This window comes from Triplophysa rosa, linkage group LG7 (genome assembly GCF_024868665.1).
Source record: "Triplophysa rosa linkage group LG7, Trosa_1v2, whole genome shotgun sequence".
In the NCBI taxonomy this organism is placed as follows: domain Eukaryota; kingdom Metazoa; phylum Chordata; class Actinopteri; order Cypriniformes; family Nemacheilidae; genus Triplophysa; species Triplophysa rosa.
This window is the reverse complement of record NC_079896.1, coordinates 10,961,734-10,981,950: the sequence shown is the minus strand read 5'-3', so window position 1 is coordinate 10,981,950 and position 20,217 is coordinate 10,961,734. Positions and strand designations below refer to the sequence as shown.

Sequence of the window (20,217 nt, the reverse complement as noted above, 5' to 3'; positions counted from 1 at the left end):
ATTGCTTTCATATTTAAATCTCCCATTCACACATATGTGCATGTGCTGACTCATTTATTTCATTATCATTTTCTCACTAAGATATTAAACCCACTGAAAGATCATTAGCAGCTCAGTCTTCTGACCTACTTCCATACTCACCCCCGGTGCTGAATGAGATCATCTCCATTATAGCTCATTATTTTCATCTGGGGCATAAGGATTGATTAAACACATACCTCATAAAGTGTGTGGTCAGTACTACTGTACTTACCGCATACAATTAGTATTGATCCAGTGGGGTATGATGAGACAATGAAAGATAAGCTAAAGCTTTGCATAAGACAGATATTCCATTAGCTGCAGAGTATGAAGGGAATTCTATATGTCTTGATTGCACAGTGGTTCACACACAGACTGATGTTTCACATTAAGGATTTATCACCTGCTGGCCTTCCTTAAAACATGCTGAGAGAACCTCTGAAAAAAAATAGATTGTGAAGAGAGACCCCTGGTGGCTAAGCGAAAAGAGCTTTTGTGTGCATACTTGCAGGCAATTCTAAATATGACATAAAATAGAATACTGTTTCTACTACCAATTGATATTATTTATTGACTGTCACTTAAGTATGAAAGGTGTCACTTAAGTATGAAAGATCCTCAGAAAAAAACACCTCATTTTGATATAATCATTATAGATTACAGCCAGTGTTTTTTTTTTTTTAAGTGGTTTTGTGTTTGTGTAGCAAATGTTTGGATCGAACCTAAGCAGGAAATCGTTTCTGTCAGTACAAGAACACTGCAAAAAAACATATTTTTTCTAAGACAAATATCCAAAAATTCTTAAAGATACATTTGCTGAGAAGAAGTCTTGTTTTTTTAACTTTCCAAAATTAAAGGGATACTCCACCCAAAAATGAAAAATCTGTCATGGATTACTCACTCTCAAGTAGTTCCAAACCATAAATTTCTTTGTTCTTTTGAACAAAATGATATTTACTAGAATCTTAGCAACTGAGATATCTGGGGTAGTCAAAAAAAATGGCTGCCCCAGAACGGTTTGTTTTCCTAAATTCTTTCAAATATATTATTTTGTGTTTAACAGAACAAAAAATATATACAATAAATTTTCCTTTGGTGGTCAGTGGTGCCCCAGAAATGTCAGTTGCTAACATCTTTCCAAACATCTTTTTGTGTGTACAACAAAACAAAGACATTTCTACAGGCTTGGAACAACTTGAGGATGAGTAATTCATAACAGAATTTTCATTTTTGAGTGGACTATCCCTTTAAGTGAGTTTATGCTTAAAACAAGCTGAAATATCTGCCAATGGGGTAAGCGAAATAAACTTGATATTTTTACCTGTTTTGAGCATGAAGACTTCATTTTGATATTTTTTCAGAAAACAAGACTAAAAAATGTATGCCATTTTATGTCATCTCGATTCAGGAATGTTTAGACATTTGTACTGCAAAACACTTAAGACAATCATTTTGTGCAGTGAAGACCCTCGCTCACTGGTTGAAACCACAAAAACTTGTTTCAAAAAATGAATAAAAACAAAAGCACTATTCAAGCAAGATGGGGAGTTTTTTAGCCTTTGGATCACAACCTCAACAGGAAGTGAGTGGCAGGTATTTCCAGGGGCCCGTTCTTCATACCTTGCTAACTCAGTTAGCTGGATTTGATTGTTGACGATTTCGCATGATCTTGGTTTGTTCGGTTCTTAGACGCTCATAGTGGACTTGTTGTCTTAGCAACAGGTCCGTTAGCTTAAACCTGCTCGGGAGCAGGCTTATTTCATGTAAACAGGATAAGATGGCAGCCATGACGCAGTCAAGTTGGCTTCATTCATACAAAAGCAACTTGTTGCGGAAGGTATAGGATTAATAGAAAGAGATTTGCGAATTTAACATGTACAGTAATTATCGCGATGCTTTCCTTTTAGAACAATATTTATTATAATATAATATAATATATTCAGAACAATTTTTATTTACTGTGAAAAGTCTTCGGTGAGGACTGAAATAAATGAATGAATGGATAAATAAATATAATATTGTTTTTTCTTGTGAAGGAGATATTTGCCATATTAATTTGTTGGACCTTCATATTAAATATATATAAAAGCACAGACAGTGCATTGTCTTGGTTCTGCCACAAGACCAAGAAAGACATTACAAGAGAGGCAGAACCATGACGGAACCCCATGTTTCATGTGGCGAGGGGTAATTTTGGCCCTTATGGCCTTCCATACACCCTCTCCGATCTCGTCTCTGTTCCCGCCCTCTCGTCTCCTCCTTATTGCTCGTTTATGGTTTCATGCCCTTCACCTGTTCCCCTCTTGATTTATCCCCTTTATAATGCCCTTGTGTTTTCTGTCCTGGGCTGGTTCATTTTGATTCGTGTGGTCCCTGTGTCTTGTCAAGTTTAGTCTAGTGTAGTCATTTTGTAAATTATGTCAAGTGTTAACTGTAGTTCTTGTGTAAGTTTAGTTAGTCTTAGACCTGTTTTGTTATGTTACTCCCTCGTGGGTTTTTTGGTTTTGTCCTTATTTATTAAACGTCTTGTTAACCCCTTACCTGCTGTCTGCACCTGGGTCCTCTGTCCTTGTGTCTCACCACGTTTCATGACAGAGCATATTTATATATGATGCAGGGAATTTATAAAAAATTCAGTCTGTCCTGCCATTTGCAAATTTGTGGTATTTCAGTCTCTTAAGACCCCAGCTTAATAAATATTATATAAGGGAACTAAAGATTCTGCAGTCCTGATCATGGCAATGAGCATTATGTGTGATTGATGCCATAGACTGCATCATAGGCCTCTGAGGCCTCAGGTTATTTTCTGAAAATAAATTATAATATTTGCAGGTAATTTTAAGAGTATTAAGCAAAAAGGAATTTAATCAATAAGGAAGCTGACTGATTAAATCTCTTAGATGGTGTGTGACCTAATGTGCACCTAGTATCACCAGCACTGAAGCAAAATGACCTGAATCTGCATCAGTCAACAATCTTCAGTCACATTTATGATGGGACGGTGTTTGCAGACACCATTCCCTGACCCAAACCTGTTACACTGCAGCTCTAGCCAGGACAGGAGCATGAAATGACCTTTGGGCAACTGATAGGAATGAAGGATTTCAGTGTATAAAAAGTCTAAGGAATGAACCTGACAGGGCCTGTATGTTGCATGTGCTACACTACATCATCAAAAAAAAGAGGAGACCTGTGATTGAGGTGCAGACTGATGATGATCTCCAAACCACTACACTTAGACTGAGCTTCATGAGATGTAACTTTTGGAATACCATTTCTTTATTATTCTTAAATAAAAAATAAAAACACAAACATGCTTAGGCCCACATGCATTTTATTTTTAATGATATTCATATCAATAATATTTTTGCATATATGCAACATTTAAAGATTTTTTAAAGTTTATACATGGATGCGCCTTGTGCCTTTTGTGGAGAGAAATCAATAATTCACAATACATTAAAAGCAATAAAATAGCACAACAATATCATATTTTCTTCATCTCTGGACCAGCAGATGTAAAAGCCTTTCAGATGATGTGGACTCCTGCAACTGCTACTGAGTTTATCCAATTTAAGAAATGTTATTGAAATGGACAGTCCTCCAGACACTTTCCTCAGTATCCTATGCAGTGAATACTGATGGGTATAAAACACTTTATTTTGTGGGAGGAAAACACCATCTCATTGCAATTAACCACCAAAATAGAGAATGTATTAAAAAAGAACAAAAAGTTAATTTATCAGTTATACAACTTCAGTTTACAACTGCTTTAAAATGTAATAAATATCTCTGAAATATCTCTGAAAGTTATCTGCTGTGCATCGTTTGAAGTATTCCTGACATTTTAAAAAGGTTTTAAAATTTGTCATAACCTTCAAGCAGCTCTAAAAAATATGGACGTTACTGACATAACAACCAGCCAATAGCAGCACTGCTGATCACTGTTTCTTCTATCGATATATGCTGCCTTTCCAAACAGTGCGTAAGCGTGCAATGATCCCAGACAATTAAATCCAGATATACTAATCATCATCATCAAGTGTGTTCGAAGAACCGAATTATCCAGATCATGATTAGCGGGATTAGGTCATCTCGGATGTTTCATTTGATTTTAGGGTGCGTTTACATTTGGCATTAACATGCGATCTCGGTGATTCGAACAAGCAGATCGGATCTTCAGACAATCAGGACACAGCGTGTTTACACTTGTCAACAAGTGGCTTCCACATCTGGATAACTGATCGGATCTCTATAGTTTCCCGCCCATTATTTTAATAAGCCTGCAATTTAAAAATAGCCCCGGTGCGGGGAGATTTCACACAACACGTATAACGGGGAAGATGAGCATGTTACAGATTTGATACGCAGCCACACTCAAAAAAATGATTCTTGTCAGTAATTCATATTAGGCAAATAATTTAAATAAAATATATTTAAAAAAGTATAAAATACATATTATTCTTTTGATTTACGTTTACACGACATGAATATAATGCATTCAAGATCAATGTGATGAAATTACATACACTTTACTTGATTCGTTGCCGTAAGGCGCAAATGTAGATGCTGCGCATGCGCCTTAGAGTAAAAATGACTGATGGCGGAAGCACGTTGTTGAGCAGGTTTCTTTTGGAGGGAAGCTGAGCTGTCGAAAGCACGTTGCTTACTCGGCATATTACGAAAGGTAGGATATCTTTAAAAAAATTTAGGCTTCAACAACTGTCTAAATGATAAAGCTTTGCCAAATAAGAGACATCGTTTTGCCATCACTGTACTTCACACGAATTAAAATAATAGTTTTGCCATCACATAAGTTACTTTATGCGAATAAACTTGATGTTTTCCTTCTTCTGGTTTAAAACGAGTGTTCTTTTTAATACGTGTTGTCGATTGACTGTTTGCATTTTGCATCTAACAGATTACGCATGCATGCATGATTTAAAAAAATACCGAAAATAACAGCTTCATTATGTCGACATTCATTGGCATTATGGCAAAACATTGGAATAACACGATAAATCGATCGTATATAAGTATGCTATATTCTTTACACTTAATGCAGAAACATTCCACAAACACATCTAATCAAGCATTTATACGTTATCCACCTGCACACGTGTAAATGATGTCAATGAAATGGAACATGCATGCAGAGTTATAATTGCTTTACACAAAGTCTAACTAAATGTCATCTTTACTATTTCAGAGACCTCTAAAAATTATATTTTCCAGCGTATTTTTAAGTCTGGTTTGAGAAAATCATTCAATTAAGGTATGTGTGTTTTTTTGTAATTAATTGTAATTGTAATTCAGTGTGTTGATTTCAGTTGTTGATGTATTGATGTATTTTTGTACTTGCAGGCGAGTTCTGGGAATGTGGCAAAAAGTCTGTGGCACAGAGCTAACTGATGCTTATCCACTGTATGATTATATGGTAGGAGGACGACCAATGGTTACCCTGAAGACGAATGGTAACCCTGAAGAGGCACATTCTCCTATAAGGTAAAGCGTTTATGTGCTAGCGTTTAAGTGTTTATTTAGTACAGTAACAATGGAAAAACTGTGTTCATTTGTTTTTCAACTTTGTTCCCTCTCTTTTAGAAAAGAAAAGAAAAATGTCAAGTCCAGTGATTCTGAGGATTGTTTTTGGTGGGCAGGATGATGCAAGAAAACTTGTACTCAAGAAAGGAATCCCAATGTCTGTCGATGACCTTGTCCATGACATAATCACAGTTTTTGGGGTGAAGCAAAAGTTCAGGCTGCAGTACAAAGATAAGGACTTTGGAAATGAATATGTGAATCTCATGTCTACCAGTGAAATTGAAGACAGGGATACCCTGAAACTGATTTTTCTATCGACCGAAGACTCTAATTCCAGCATGCAAGAGACTGAGCCTGCTTTACCTTACTGCTCCACCACACCTTCACCCAGTGGATTTAGTACAGCTACCTGTGATACTGCTGACGTGAGAGATGTAAGCCCCTCTTCTATTGACCCAGCCCAAGAAGTCAACTTGTATGATGACTAGGTATGCAGCAGTGCTGATACTGACGTAGTTTCGTCAAGAACCTGTTCTTGGCCTTTTTTTAGTTCTTATGTTCTGGTAATATTCTGCTTTGTTGTGTCAAAACAGAGTAAGGAAACTTTGCTACTGCACCTAAAATAAGAACGCCTTGAAGGGTTGGCTCAGGAAATCTTTAGGTATGTTGCATACCTAACTAAGAGCTTGTTTAGGCAGATAAAGCAGCAAGTTTAAATGTTAAAAATGTGTTACTGTAAACTGTCAAGTTAGAAATGTGTTCCTTTTTATTTTTTATATATATTTGTACATTTTATGTTCTTTAAGTGACTTGATTGTTTATTGAAATACACTGTACTGAGCAGGGATAACTTAGTTACCTTGAAAATGGTAAAAGATTTTTTTGGGGGGGAAATTCTGTGAGATCGGGTTGGAAAAACACAGTACTGTGGACTTTATGCATGTCTGGTCTCTTATGTTCTCAGCTTTGTTCATTTTAGCATCTGAACATGGTTGTTGTGAGAGAGACTGGGTTACCAGGTATTAAGATGGATGTTACTTTGACTCATGGAGAAATTGCAACAATAAATGCTTGTTAATTAAAATATGTTTTTGACCATTTATTTAATAGTATTAAAGATGTATAATAGTTATATAAAGCAAGTAACAAGAAGTTATTTAAAAAGAGTAAAGATTATGCATAACACAATCTTAAATCGCACTTTATTTGTTCACATAAAATATATTTAATTTGTTCACGTAAACTGAACGTGATTGTAAAGCTTAAACAAAAATGTAACATTTTACGTTGGATTTATGTGACTAAATTGGATGGAAAATTGACATGTAATTGAAATACATAAATTTTAACTTTTGGGGTTAAATATTTTTTTGAGTGCATGTTGAGATCGAGGCAGCTGTGGGAAGTAAACCGCGGTTAAAACGATTAATGATCTTATATGTGAAAGTATAAGCAGAGGACGTTTGCAAAATGACAAGCTTTTGTACTTGAGCTGTGGCGGGTTTCACTAGCGCGCGCACACACACACAGACTCTAACGGTGTTTTTAAACACATCATTTGTTTATTCATGTCACAGACACATAAAATAATCACATAAGTAGGCCAAAGTTCCTATGATCAAAAGCGACCACTTACATCGTTCTCGTCTATTTGGGTTGGTTCGGCTGAAAGTGACAGCGCGTCGTTTCTTTGGTCTGCGCCCTAAATAGCGTGCTTACTGACATCAGCTATTAGCAACACTATACAATCTTGTTTCTGTGTGTAAATGATATACGGTGTATTCAGAGCTCCGTTTCAAGCTGCCCGTCTGCCGCTTAATCTGTCTTCCGGGACGGTACTTTCGAGTCAAATCTGTGGGCGTGGCTTGTTGGTTTTGACTAAATCTTTGGTGTTTCAAGTCTTACGAAACCTTACTCTAACCATCTAAACTACCTATGATTGTTAAAATTGATGAAAAAACACGTTTGGGTGATGACATCAGACTCGAAACACCAAGGATTTATTGAGAGCCGTACGAGACACAAGCGGCAGCAGCCCTCAGGGAACCGGAGAGTTGATTACGCCGTATAGGCTACAGTAAACACACACGCGTATGTTAGAAACAAGCTGGTATAGTGTTGCCATTCGTGTCTGTGACATGAAAATAAACAAATGATGCGTTTTAAGCTGGCGCTGTGTGTGCGAGTCAACGCCATTCATGGCAGTCACAAATACAGTGATACAGCTGAAGTGGTCAAGTAAAACATCTCGTGTGATTTGACATAAATCCTCTGTAGGTTAAAGTATCCATGATAATTTCGTGGGAAGATGAACGACTGCAACGTTCGGGAGCAAGAGTAAACTTTCCGCTGCATTTGTCAGCTGCTCCGCAGTCTGAGAGGCTTCGGACAGACGAGAGAATAATGATACCGGGCGGGGTTTTCTGTGAAATTGTACCGGTAAATGTAGATAAACTGTCTGGATTCCGTTTACATTACACTGACATCCGATCACAATGCGTCCTCGACTACCTCTGGATCAGGACACGCTGATCGGATGACATTCCGATCAGAAGCGCGTTTACACTTGTCTTTTCAATGTGTATTAGTGGTGGGCGGATCGATCCTGATGTATCGATACTTTCGATACGTTGTATCGAAAAGGAACGATCCTAACATAAAAATATCGATACTTATGTGATTTTAGTTTTCACTACTGATTTTATTTATTTACTAATGTAGCTAATAATTGTATAATGAAGAAAAACTATTTCCCATACACCCAGTTTTGCACACGTTGCTCCTCCCTGCCCTGCTGTGTTTTGTAGTCCGCTATCACGTGACTCAGCAGCGCCAAGCGCAAGCACGCAGACTCTGCTGCAGCGAGCGAAAAGAAGAGGAGCATCGTGTGGAGTTTTATCACCTCGGTGAATAAAAACACTGCGAAATGCGATGTATGGCAGTGGGCCTTTGTGGGTAAAAAGCCAAAGATTGAAAGTACTTTATTGTTTGAGACACAAAGTAAATAAAGTGCTTAAATAATAGTGTGCACTTTGTTTATAAATTCACTTAAAAAAAGTGTAATGAAAGGGAAACATGTTAATTTGTTCTATTATTTTGTCTAAACATAACACTGAACAAAAACGGAAAAGCAGTTTTAAAATCTTTGTTCTTGAGTAATAATTTTGTGCACTTTGGTTTTTTTAAAGCTAGAGTAGTACTGGGATAACGAGAAATTGTTTTGTTATATATCATTTTTCTGTTCTGTTAATCTGTTATTGTTACTATTTTCCAGTAATAATTTGGTGCAAAGTTCATGTTTGCAAATTCGATTACAGGAATAAATAACTAAATAAATAGATTTATTTGGTTTAAATGATGTCCAGTGTTTTAACATCTACATGATGAATTAGCCTACAGGCACATTAAGAGCACAAATCACAAAATATATTAGTGGTCATGAAAATGTATTCAGATTTAGCATAATAATGATGCATTCATCTGATCAATCATGACATTTCATTTACAGGAAAGTAAATGTAAGTTCAAGTGAATGCTTTTTAAAAGTAAAAAGTATTGGTATCGAAATCGGCAATACTGGCCCTGCATTTACTTGGTATCGGATCGATACTAAATTTTACAGTATCGCCCACCACTAATGTGTATGTGGACAACATCCAGATACAGGTCGCATGTTAATGCCAAATATAAACGATGTAGTAAGCGACGTACGAAGAACGGGCCCCAGGACTGCACAAGCAAGTCTGTTTAACAACGGTAACAGAATTATTAGAGATTATTATTAATTATTATTAGAGACCTTTTTGAATCTGTTGTGGCAATGGATGTAAATGATGTTTTTTTGTGTGTCCACAAGAGGGCAGACTAACTGCACCATTTAAAACTAAACTGATTTGTGCTGAGGAATCTGCCTTGCATATCCTGAACCTAATGAAACCAAACAAGCTTTTTTATGTCAGTCTGTGGACAACATTTGTGAAAAAGGCAAAAGGAAAAGAACTAAATAATCCAAGATGTACTACTGTGACTGAGTCTTGAAACAGAGCAGCTATACGATTTATGTAACCAGCCATTTGCCAAAACATGCTATGGTTTCAACAGCTCAAATGTCTACAACAAAGGACACATTTGAGCAACAAAAGTAGCCACAGCTTCAAGTTCTAAAAGTGATGATTTACCTCCACTTATGACCACAACCTTTATTGTTTCTCGCTAGGGCCAAAAAAAGATTTGAAAAAATGAATTACCATAGTTTCCAAAATAAAGAAAATTATATGATTCATGTTGACTAATGCTGTTGTTGTCATCCTGTCTCTTAATAAAGCTTAATTGTTGCCAAGACAATACTGCCACAGTTTCACTGACAGGAAATCTGTTGCTGAATGAATGCTGGATTTGAAACGTTAAGTATAAGGAGATTTATGAAGAGTCATGTCCTGCATATAATTCTCCATTAACATCTATGCTTGTTAAGTTGTCTGTGGGTGTGAAAGTAGTTCAGTTCATTACAGCGGAAGTCCCTCAGAGACATCTGGATCATGTGAAAAGCTAGGTCTTCATTCACTGCTCTCATGCTGTCCATTAGCATCAACACACTCCCTGTAAATCATCTCCTTTCAGATGTTATAATAACATGGAATATAGATGAGTATACGGAACCGTTCTGATATGTTTCATATCTATCAATCTATTTATCTATCCGCCCATCCCTCTAATGTCTGTGTGTACATAATAAACCTTTAGCTCATGAATAGTTCAGTCAGTGCATACAAATGTCCACTATACAATACTGAGCAATGAAATCATTTAAAAATTAACTATTATAAATGTATAACAAAGAAATTACATACACACAATAGCCTTGGAAAGGCACTGTTATCAGTTTAGTCTAACAGCTATGGAGTTGGCACACTGCCTCACTTCATGCTTTGTCATGCTGTCGTCTCAGTGTTCTTCTGTAACGGATTTATAAGACTTCCTCTCACACCATCTAAATATAATCCAATTTAATGTCTTTTTGTCAAATCAAGAATTCAGATTTAATTTTTTTAACACTGTTAAAACTGTACTGAACAATACTGATTTATAACAAGTTTGTTTCAGGTTGAAAGAAATGAAGAGTTTATTTGCAAAAACAGATAACTCAGTTTAAAAAAATCAAAGATCATGTTTTTTACTGTGCATAATAAAAATCAAACTGCATTTGGGTTGTTTTGATGAAGTAGCCTAATAATAACAAAAAAATACACAATAAATGATTCAAAGTTCCTTTGTGTTCTAATGCACGCAATGTGTTGTCTCTGGCTTTAACATGTTTAATGTAGCTCTGCCCCTTTTAAATATTGAAGACATCACTGGCAGTGTGGCATGCAACAGGATTTTACTTTTTAATTAAAGTTACACTCTAAAAAATCCTGGGTTATTTTTTCTACCCAAATACTGGGTTGAGCCATTTGGGTCATTTTGGGGGGTTATTTTGTCAGTCCTGTGTAGTTTTTGTAGTTCTGTGTAACCCAAACGCTGGGTTATACTCTAGGTCATTTTCGCGGAGAGTTGAATTAATGCAGCCCCTCCCCCACCCAGACGCAGTAACCCAGCTCATTGGGTCAAATCAACTCGGCGCACCGCAGCTCGAGCTGTCTGAATTCGAGGTGGAAGTTAAAGGCGATAGGCAGAAAAGCTGCATATTATTTCCTTTATTTAGTCACTAAATGTATTTTTAAGAGTTATTTAGACGAGAATGTATGTGTTTAAAGTTCAAATCTGTAGTCGGTTAATAAGATAGCGTCTGTTTAAAGTTCCAGTCAGTGAAATCTAACAGCGAGGTTGCGAATTATATGCGAGGGGACCCCGCGGTGTATGTAGATAGAAATAGCTCGTTCTAAGGTAAGAAAATCTTAACGCTTCATTGTGTAAGCTCTTTATACACCTCTGAAGACTAAGTTGTGTTCACTGTAAAAAATGACACAGCTATTTACTTTAAAAAATTAAGGTAACAGTATTACACAAAATATTTTTAAGTACTTTAAAGCATATTTTTAACGCAATATTCCACGAATAAATCAAGTAAAATTACCTAAAATATTTAAGCACGTCACATGATAAACTTAAAAAAATCAAGAAGAAATACTAATTTGAGCATTGGAGATAACTTCTTGCTCTTTTTTAACTTCAGTTTAACATTTATTATTGTTTTTAACATATATGATGTACAAGTAAGCTGAGAGTTGACTCAGTACTGACATTAGCAGCATTATTGTTCACTGAGTGAAAAAACAAACAGCTTGAGCTCTCCCACAACCTAAGCACAGCAAGCACCACTCTTCTGAAAGATGGTAACCACGAAACTCAGAAATACAAACAGAATATCTTCTAAATCTTAAAGACAACTGAACAATAAACACTATCAAGTCTTTCATTTTATTCTAAAGCACATAAAAGAGCACTTTTTCACAAAAATGACTCTCCTAATGCTGTCGCATGCAGAGCATGCTGGGAACTCTAAATTCACTGCTCAGTTAGGGAAATTAACTTAAATAATTCATGTAGTTCCACCACAAAATAATTAAATAAAGATCCTTTATCCAATTTTAAGAGGGTTGAACATGATAAAATTAAGTTGAATTCACTCAATTATTTGTGCATTTAGAATTCCTATTTCTATCATTTTAACTTAAATTTTGGTTAAACAAACAAGGACACAATTGTATTAAGTCAAGTTTACTCAATTAATTTCATGAAATCTACTACCACACAGAATCATTTTTTACAGTGTATATTATATTGCATTTCTATCAATAGATCCTCCAAAAATTTACACCGCTTGGATGTTTTCGGAGGCGTGAGCTTCAGGGAACCACCGGCTTCAGGGAACCACCGAGTGCTCAGCGCTCATGTATCCCACCTATGCAACCTCACCTCGCAAGTCCTTCTGAAATTCACCGCTGGCTCTGGTATCTGTAACGTTAGCAGTTAAGCTAGTTTTGAAATAGTATTAATTTTGGGCATATATCTAACAGTCAATATTTGGTTTCATAAATCTATTCTTTGTTTTTTTGCAAATCGTTTTTGACTGAGGGCAAAGTTAAGTTCATTAACTTTATATTTTTTGTTTAACTTTTTACCGCTGACTTTTTTTGCACATATGTTGCCTGAATCATTTGAAGTTTATGACTTGTGTGTAATGTACTAAAAATAATTAGAAAAAATAAGCTAATACAATGTTGATCATTTGTTTATCATGTGATTTATTTAACTTTAAAATATTATTTTAAAAGGAATAAAAAAAAACATCTGAAAACATACACTGTAAAAAATTGTTCCGTAAAATAACGGTAAAATGCTGGCAGCAGAGACGCCAGTAAATTACCGTTTTTTTACGGTACTCATGCTGTTAAATTATTTTACGGTAAATTACTGTAAAAACGAAATACAGTGCATTGCTGTTTTTCCCGTATTTAACGGTAAAATGCTGGCAGCAGAGACGCCAGTAAATTACCGTTTTTTTACGGTACTCATGCTGTTAAATTATTTTACGGTATATTGCTGTAAGAATTAACGACAGTACATAGCTGTTTTTTAACTTCATCTTTATTGCACAATATTGTCCTTTGGGCTACACATGTCTTTTTAACATAAAATATCTATAATAAAAAAATATTAATACAATTATAAGCAAATGTTTTAGAAAGGACATAAACAACTTTTTTTATTTAAGAGCAGCAACACAAAAAAAGAATGACTCAAGTACCAAGCAACCAAGTCAAGTTTTTCAGTAGCAAAACAAATAATTGAAACTTACAAATAACAACAATGGCAATAAAACAGGTTAAATAACAGAGGCTACCCCCTTTAAACTTGACATATTTAAAACATGAGAGTACATTTATTAAGAGTCTTATGAGATACTGAAGGTGCTGGCATTCAAAAATGTAATTAGGAACTATCCATCAGCCATCTGTTGCAGATGACCATAACGTTGGTTGCTTGTTTTTTTCCCTGATGTACTCCATGGAACACTGTAAAACAGCAGAAACAAAAAAAATATCAAATTAAATTTAATCAACATTTAGATAAGCATTGACACTAAACACTAAATATGCAGCGATATAAGGCTCAAATATGTCGGAAATGAGACGAGAATAAATGGCTAATTTTCCATGTGACCAATATCAGTATTATACGGAGCCCTTTTGAGGACATGGTGGTGGAAAAAAAATGAGAGGGAAGAGAAAAATATTTTTTAAAGCTTTTGCGTTCCCTCGCAAAGATATTTGCGTTATCTCGCAAACACTTCATGTTTAATGTCCCGCTGGCAGAATTTAAGACTAGCTCCATAGGCTACATAAACATTAATCTATAGTCGCAGATTCTCGGACCAATAACTCGTGAGCTAAACGTTCTTATAACACAAATTACACCTCATTCTATGTAACGTAAACAATGAACTTTAACTTAATTTTCCACAAATCGAGCCTCTTATTGATCTCAGGCGGGAGCTGGCTGAGACAATACCGAAGGGATCGTCTGCAAAGTGCAAAACACGAATATCATTAGGCTACTAATAATAGTCATTAACTTCAGTGTTACATACTGTAGTATAACTAAAACCAGTTTAAATTCAGCAGGAGAGCATTAATGTGTAAACAGAATTTGGTGAGACTTCACTGTGTAACATTTAAGTTATTAATTACTATTTTAGTAGTAACGCTTTTCGGATTTACAGTCACTTTGCAGACGGTTCCTTTGGACTTGTCCATGTCGCCTGCTCAGATGATATCAATTTATATTCTCGTTTTGAGGAAGACTGGGATGTAGATCCTAATCTAAAGAATTGTGTGTTATTTGTGTTATAACAACGTTTAGCTCAGGAGTTATTGGGAATCTACTATAAACCGCTCCATTGTTAATGTACGGAGCGGGACAACAGGACGTTTGAATGTTTTGCAAGATAACGCAAAAGCATTAAAAATATGTTTCTCTTCCCTCTCATTTTTTTCCACCACCATGTCTAATCATTACGCAAGTGATGCTAAATCAATCCGTATTTGCTAAACACTCAAACTATCAGTTTGCTTTCCTTTCAAACATAAGCCACATTTAAACGGAAAATCATCGCAATTTCAAACATTACGTTTAGTGGTGATTTGCAGCTACTGTTATTAGCATTAGCAACAGACTGTTTAAGATTACTAACGTTAGCCAGTTTGCAATAACCACAGTTTTGAAAGTTCAGAGGTGACAAAACAAGCCGATAAAACTTGGGGTCTGTAAAATGCAATAAATATGAACATTTGGGTTATATCTCGGAGATGACGAGCCCTTTTTAAATCGCGTAAGTTACTTACTAACTACAGCTTGTTAGGCAGCAATTTCAAACATTACTTGATAATACTTCCTTTCTGAACCACATACTCTCGATAAAAGTAAAAAAAATGCTTTATTTATTGTGTAATTTGAACGTGCAAATGCAGGTTGGCGCAGATAAAGCGCTACGGATGGTCCGTCCTCGCGTGGGTCCTCTTCGGGCAGAAAAGTCTGACATTTGTGGGAAAACTCCAACTGGCCAAAAGTACCTGACTGAAAATGATTCGGGACGCTAAAGAATTGTGAACTTACTGAACTGACGAAACAATCACGAACTTTCACAAAACTAATTCTCATGCTCCAGAAAAATACTGCATTGTACTGTTATTTACCCTCTGATATTTTCCTATGCTAAAAGGATATGCAAAAATATTCAGTTGACATTAACTGTTCTTCAATTTAGAAACAAATGTAAAAAATAGGATTTGTGGTAACTTTCACGATTTTGTATGTTTTTTTTTCAAGTCCACAACACTGTAAACCCCAACTGAATCAACATAAAATTGCATGTTTAACCATATGAATAATAATTTAAACCTAAACAGTGTGATAGAAGTCAAAGTAAAAAAAAATTGCTAACAAAATAAATATTTATTGTAGGACTGAGTAATACAATAAGTAAATATAAAAAACATTTTTTTTGCAGTATTTCAGTCTGTGTACCACATGTGTAGCCTATATATAGTCCCTATATGTCTGATTGTGCCTGTTGGGTTTCTGCGTATACTTGATGGCTGATTTGATCGTATTTATGCTTGTGCTTGGTAATCAAGGGATCAATGTTTGTGAAATGCCAATTGTGTGTAATGAGCTGGAGTGCAAAAAAGTCTGCCATTTTATCATTTTTAAGACCGCATGTCCACTGGGATGGACCTTAAATAAATAAAATCCTGTGTTGTACAACTCTAAAATATCTTTAGATTTTTTTTAAAAACATAACATAATCAAATAAAATATAACAGGGGCAAGACAATGAGGTTACCATTAACTTGGTAAACAATCTGTGAGGTATTATTAAAATGATAGAAACATGAAGTTTTATTGGTCTAAACCAAAAAAGACATAATGTCCATTCTTATTGAAGTAGGGTCTGAAGGGGTTAACACAGCCCACAATGCATTGCATACAGTACAACAGTAGATTACTGTTGACAGATGGCTGTTGACAGTATATTACTGTTTTAACAAAAAACGGTATGTTACTGTCAGAATTTGGCTGTTTTTTAACAGCAATTTTTTACAGTGTAACCCATTAATGAAATCAAATTAACCCAGTATTTTTGTAAGAAATAACCAATTTTGGGTCAAAAAACAACCCATTTCCTGGGTTAAAATTAATAACACAACTTCTTGGGTAGTTTAACCCCAAATGTGTTCTGTCCTATATTTTCCCAGCAGCTGGGTTAAAAACAACCCAAGTTGGGTTGCTTTTAACCCAGTGTTTTTTAGTGTATATGCACGGTTTCACAGGCAAGGTTTAAGACTAGTCCCAGAACAAAAGGGAAAGTTTGAGCTGTCTTAACTAAAAGTAATTCTTACATTTTAAAATATGTCAGAGCCATTGTTTTGTCTCAGGATGCAAACCACTGATGTTTTTATCTAAGGCGTTTTAAGAAACGTGACTTAAATATCCTAATTTAACTAAGGCATATCCTGTCTTAAGCTACGCCTTGTCTGTGAAACCGGGTGATAAAGTATTATAAATATTTGTATGTTTTATAAATATATTATAAATATTATACAATTGCCTTATTTGTGCTTTTTTAGTCCTTTTCGATATAGTAATTGGACACAAGCTGAACGTAGTAAAAACCGTATATGAAGTATCTTTTAAATAGCATTTGTGGACATTATTGCATGTTTTCACAGTTGCAATGTAAAATGTATTGTGCACATTCATAGCAGTCAATATCAAATACAAAGAAATAGCTTAAACGTAAAACAAAAATGTTTTCCACACTGTATTATGGTGCCATCTGTTGCCATTATTTAGTATGCTGTTATTAATAAATATTAATTTGAAAGTCATTGGTACACTGTTATAAGTATAGCCTATATTTATGTTGTTTGTTATGGAAATCAGCACATTTTAAAGTAAATTCTAAAATGATGAAAATGCAGTCAAGCAGATACAAGCAAGGGCCATATAACGGCGTACATCTCCAAGGCATCCCTTTTATCTTACGTGGGTGTAAAACTGGGCCCTTCCTCCTTTCATTACATTACACCCAATGAGCTTCAATAAACACTGCATTCCCTGATTCGCTGGTGATCTTTTGGGATTTATGCCAACATATAATCAGAGACTGCATGCAAAGTGACAAAAGAGGGGAATCTAATGGCTGGAAGAGTGGGTTAATTACAGGGGGGGGGTGCATACTTGTCGCAGGGGACAACCCAGAGTGAAAAGAGAAAGTGGGAGGCATTTAAACAGTTTCATATCCATCCCAATGGGTGAGAATCGTGATGGGAACAACCTTTAAAACAGCGCCATTGCTAATCTTTTATTGCATAAGGACAGATGGGTTAAGCAGCTCTTTGTGCAGAATGTACCTTTTGTATCTCACCTTCAACACCATGAGTGCTATTATTGCACTTGCTCTCGATAAAATAATAATGAGTTTCAACATGAACATCTGTTTTGGATGTGCACATCTGAATAGTTATTGGCAAGTTAAGCACTCAGAGTTCAACTGCATAACAATTTGCATGAAAAACTTCAGATAAGTTCTTTTTTTGTCAACCATGGATCTGCGGTACTGTTAGGGGGCAGCATAACAGAATAAAGAATTGGGGTAAACAATTGAATGTACATGGACTTACATGATTTATATAATGCATTACAATTATATTATGTAATTGGTCATCTAAATGGTTGAAACACAGCGCCAGGTGCTGCATAAAGTCCAGGTAGGATAGAAGATGTGCAAATTCTCAATAGCTTACGTGGCAAAATATACATTCACCATACGTATTTACATTGACATTAATGCATTTGGCAGACGCATTTATACAAAGCGACCTACATTGCATTATACTATACATTTGTTTGTAATTATGTATGTAAATGTTTGAGTGCTACAAATTTTTAATTATTATTCTCCCAAAAGAGCATTTAACAACCTTCATCACATAAAGGCTTTTACTGAGATTTGAAAGCTTGGTTAATCCACCTTTGAAGCTGCTTAAACCGGGATGACGTTCCCTCTGATCAGAAACAGAATTTATGTGGCTGAGTGCTACTCTACTTACAGACTTTGACTAAAATGCTGCATTCATTGTCTGCAGCCAACACGTAAGCTACTGTACTGTTTCAGGTCTCCTAGGGCTACGTATTTAAGAGATTTAAATACAATTCGTGGCTGGGTTAAGGGAACATTCAGTAACAAGGATATAATGTAGAAAAATAAATTTTAATACTGGTGATGTAAGAGTTTGTCAATGACAAAATCTGACACCTAAACATAATGCATATGAGTGATGACTGAGCTTCATGTGTAGGCCTTATTCTGATGTAGTGGTCCAGGAATTCCCTGTGAAATGAAAACTGAAGCCTAAAATTTAAATTTAGCCTTAAGGATATCTACTGTATAAGGATATCTATAAACTAGTGTGCTCCAAAACATTAACAAAATGTGCACTTTGAAGATATAAACATTTAAAACTTACAGTCACTCACTTCCACCTATTAAGATCAACATTTTTTTATGACATCATCTTGCACTTCAGCTTTTTCTGACCGATCAAATGCTTTCAAGAATCAGGCCACCATCGCGCAGAACCGTTCTAAGCACATTCACCTTTAAGCATTATTTACTATGTGCGAATTTATTGATATTCGAAACCAGGGATTACATACTGGGCAAGTGGGGCCTGTGCCTGTTTGGCAGGGGACTCCATAATGCTTAACACTAGGACTCTTGGCACATCGTTGGACCTGACCAGTAGGGCCCTGGGCCCCCTCAGCGCATAAATCTGTCATCTACTGTTTTGAAGCCAAATTGCCCCTGTTGTTTACAACAAGTTAGTAGGGATCCACAAGGGGCACGAGGGGAACGAAGGGATGGCAGGGCTCCAAAAGACATGTGGCCAGAAGCCTCGCATGACCATGAATTGGCCTTGCTCATAATCAGCCTTGCAAATATTTAATTACAAGTAGTCAACAGCATTGTAAAGCTCAAGTTATACTCGTGCGTAGGACCGCGTAGCCTACGCAGAGCCGCGTACCCTTAACTCTAGTAAAAACATTTCCATAATTAGAGCTCGACCGATATGGGGTTTTTAATATCCAATGCCGATACTAAAAAATCACTGTGGTCTATTACCCGATAAGAGCCCGATATAACACAAATGCAATTACAGTTAATGAGTAGATACAGTTAATGAATACATACAGAAATTGCTGAAACTGAGTGAACAATTATTGTGTATTATGTGGCTAGTTAGTAGCATGTAGCTGAGCATTAAAACCTGAGTTGAATGACATTGCGTTGAAGGAGCTGTGTGTAATTGTTTCTGGAGGATCTGGAGGTGTATAAAGATCTTACATAATGAAGCGTTATATTTTTTTATTACCTTAGAAAGTAGGTTATTTCTATCTACATACACCGCTGTCTTACATGGAATTCGGCATGTTGTTTCTACATTAGCCCTAAACAGACAAACTGCTCTACAGAGCGCATTTTGTAAATACGTTATCTCATTCGGCTAAGAAGCGAAAACGTGACTACATCATCATTCTGTCAGCCAACATAGTGCTTCGAAAGGGAGAGGCATTGTCAAAAAAAGTGAGCCGTTGGTTGCAATTCGAAACCTAGATGCTGCTAAATTTCACACTGGAACTTCAATGTCTGTGGCTAAATATGAATAAAATATACAAGAATTTAAATGTGTTTACTGTGGTCATTACATCAAATGTTGGCCTTTTTGAAGCAAAAAATGCTAGCGGCTGAAGAGAAAAAAATATTATCTGATTGATTTTATTTTTGGCATTGGCTGACACATTTTTACAAATATCGATATTCCGGCCCCGGTGATATATCGGGGTCTATCACTACTCATAATGTAAAAAACATGATGCCAGTAACAAGTGAGGAAATGCTAAAGGTGGTCTGACTGAAAGAGCGAAAACTAATTACAAAGCTTTATTGTCAAAGACGTTTCCTTACGGATTAGTCATTCAATGAGTACAAAATATAGCAGGACCTAGAGATTGGGACTAATTCAAACATGGATGTCGTGTATTGAATAAACCAACCCACAAAAGGCCCAACATCCTTGAGGACCA

General features: G+C 35.9%; 1 long non-coding RNA gene across 1 annotated transcript; it reads left to right on the top strand.

Moving 5' to 3' along the window:
- Positions 1-4,635: 4,635 nt before the first annotated feature.
- LOC130557214 (uncharacterized) lies at positions 4,636-6,062 on the top strand. Its single transcript, XR_008963282.1, has 4 exons — positions 4,636-4,708; positions 5,231-5,296; positions 5,386-5,526; positions 5,626-6,062. It is a non-coding gene; the product is annotated as an uncharacterized LOC130557214 (long non-coding RNA).
- The last annotated feature ends 14,155 nt before the right edge of the window (positions 6,063-20,217 follow it).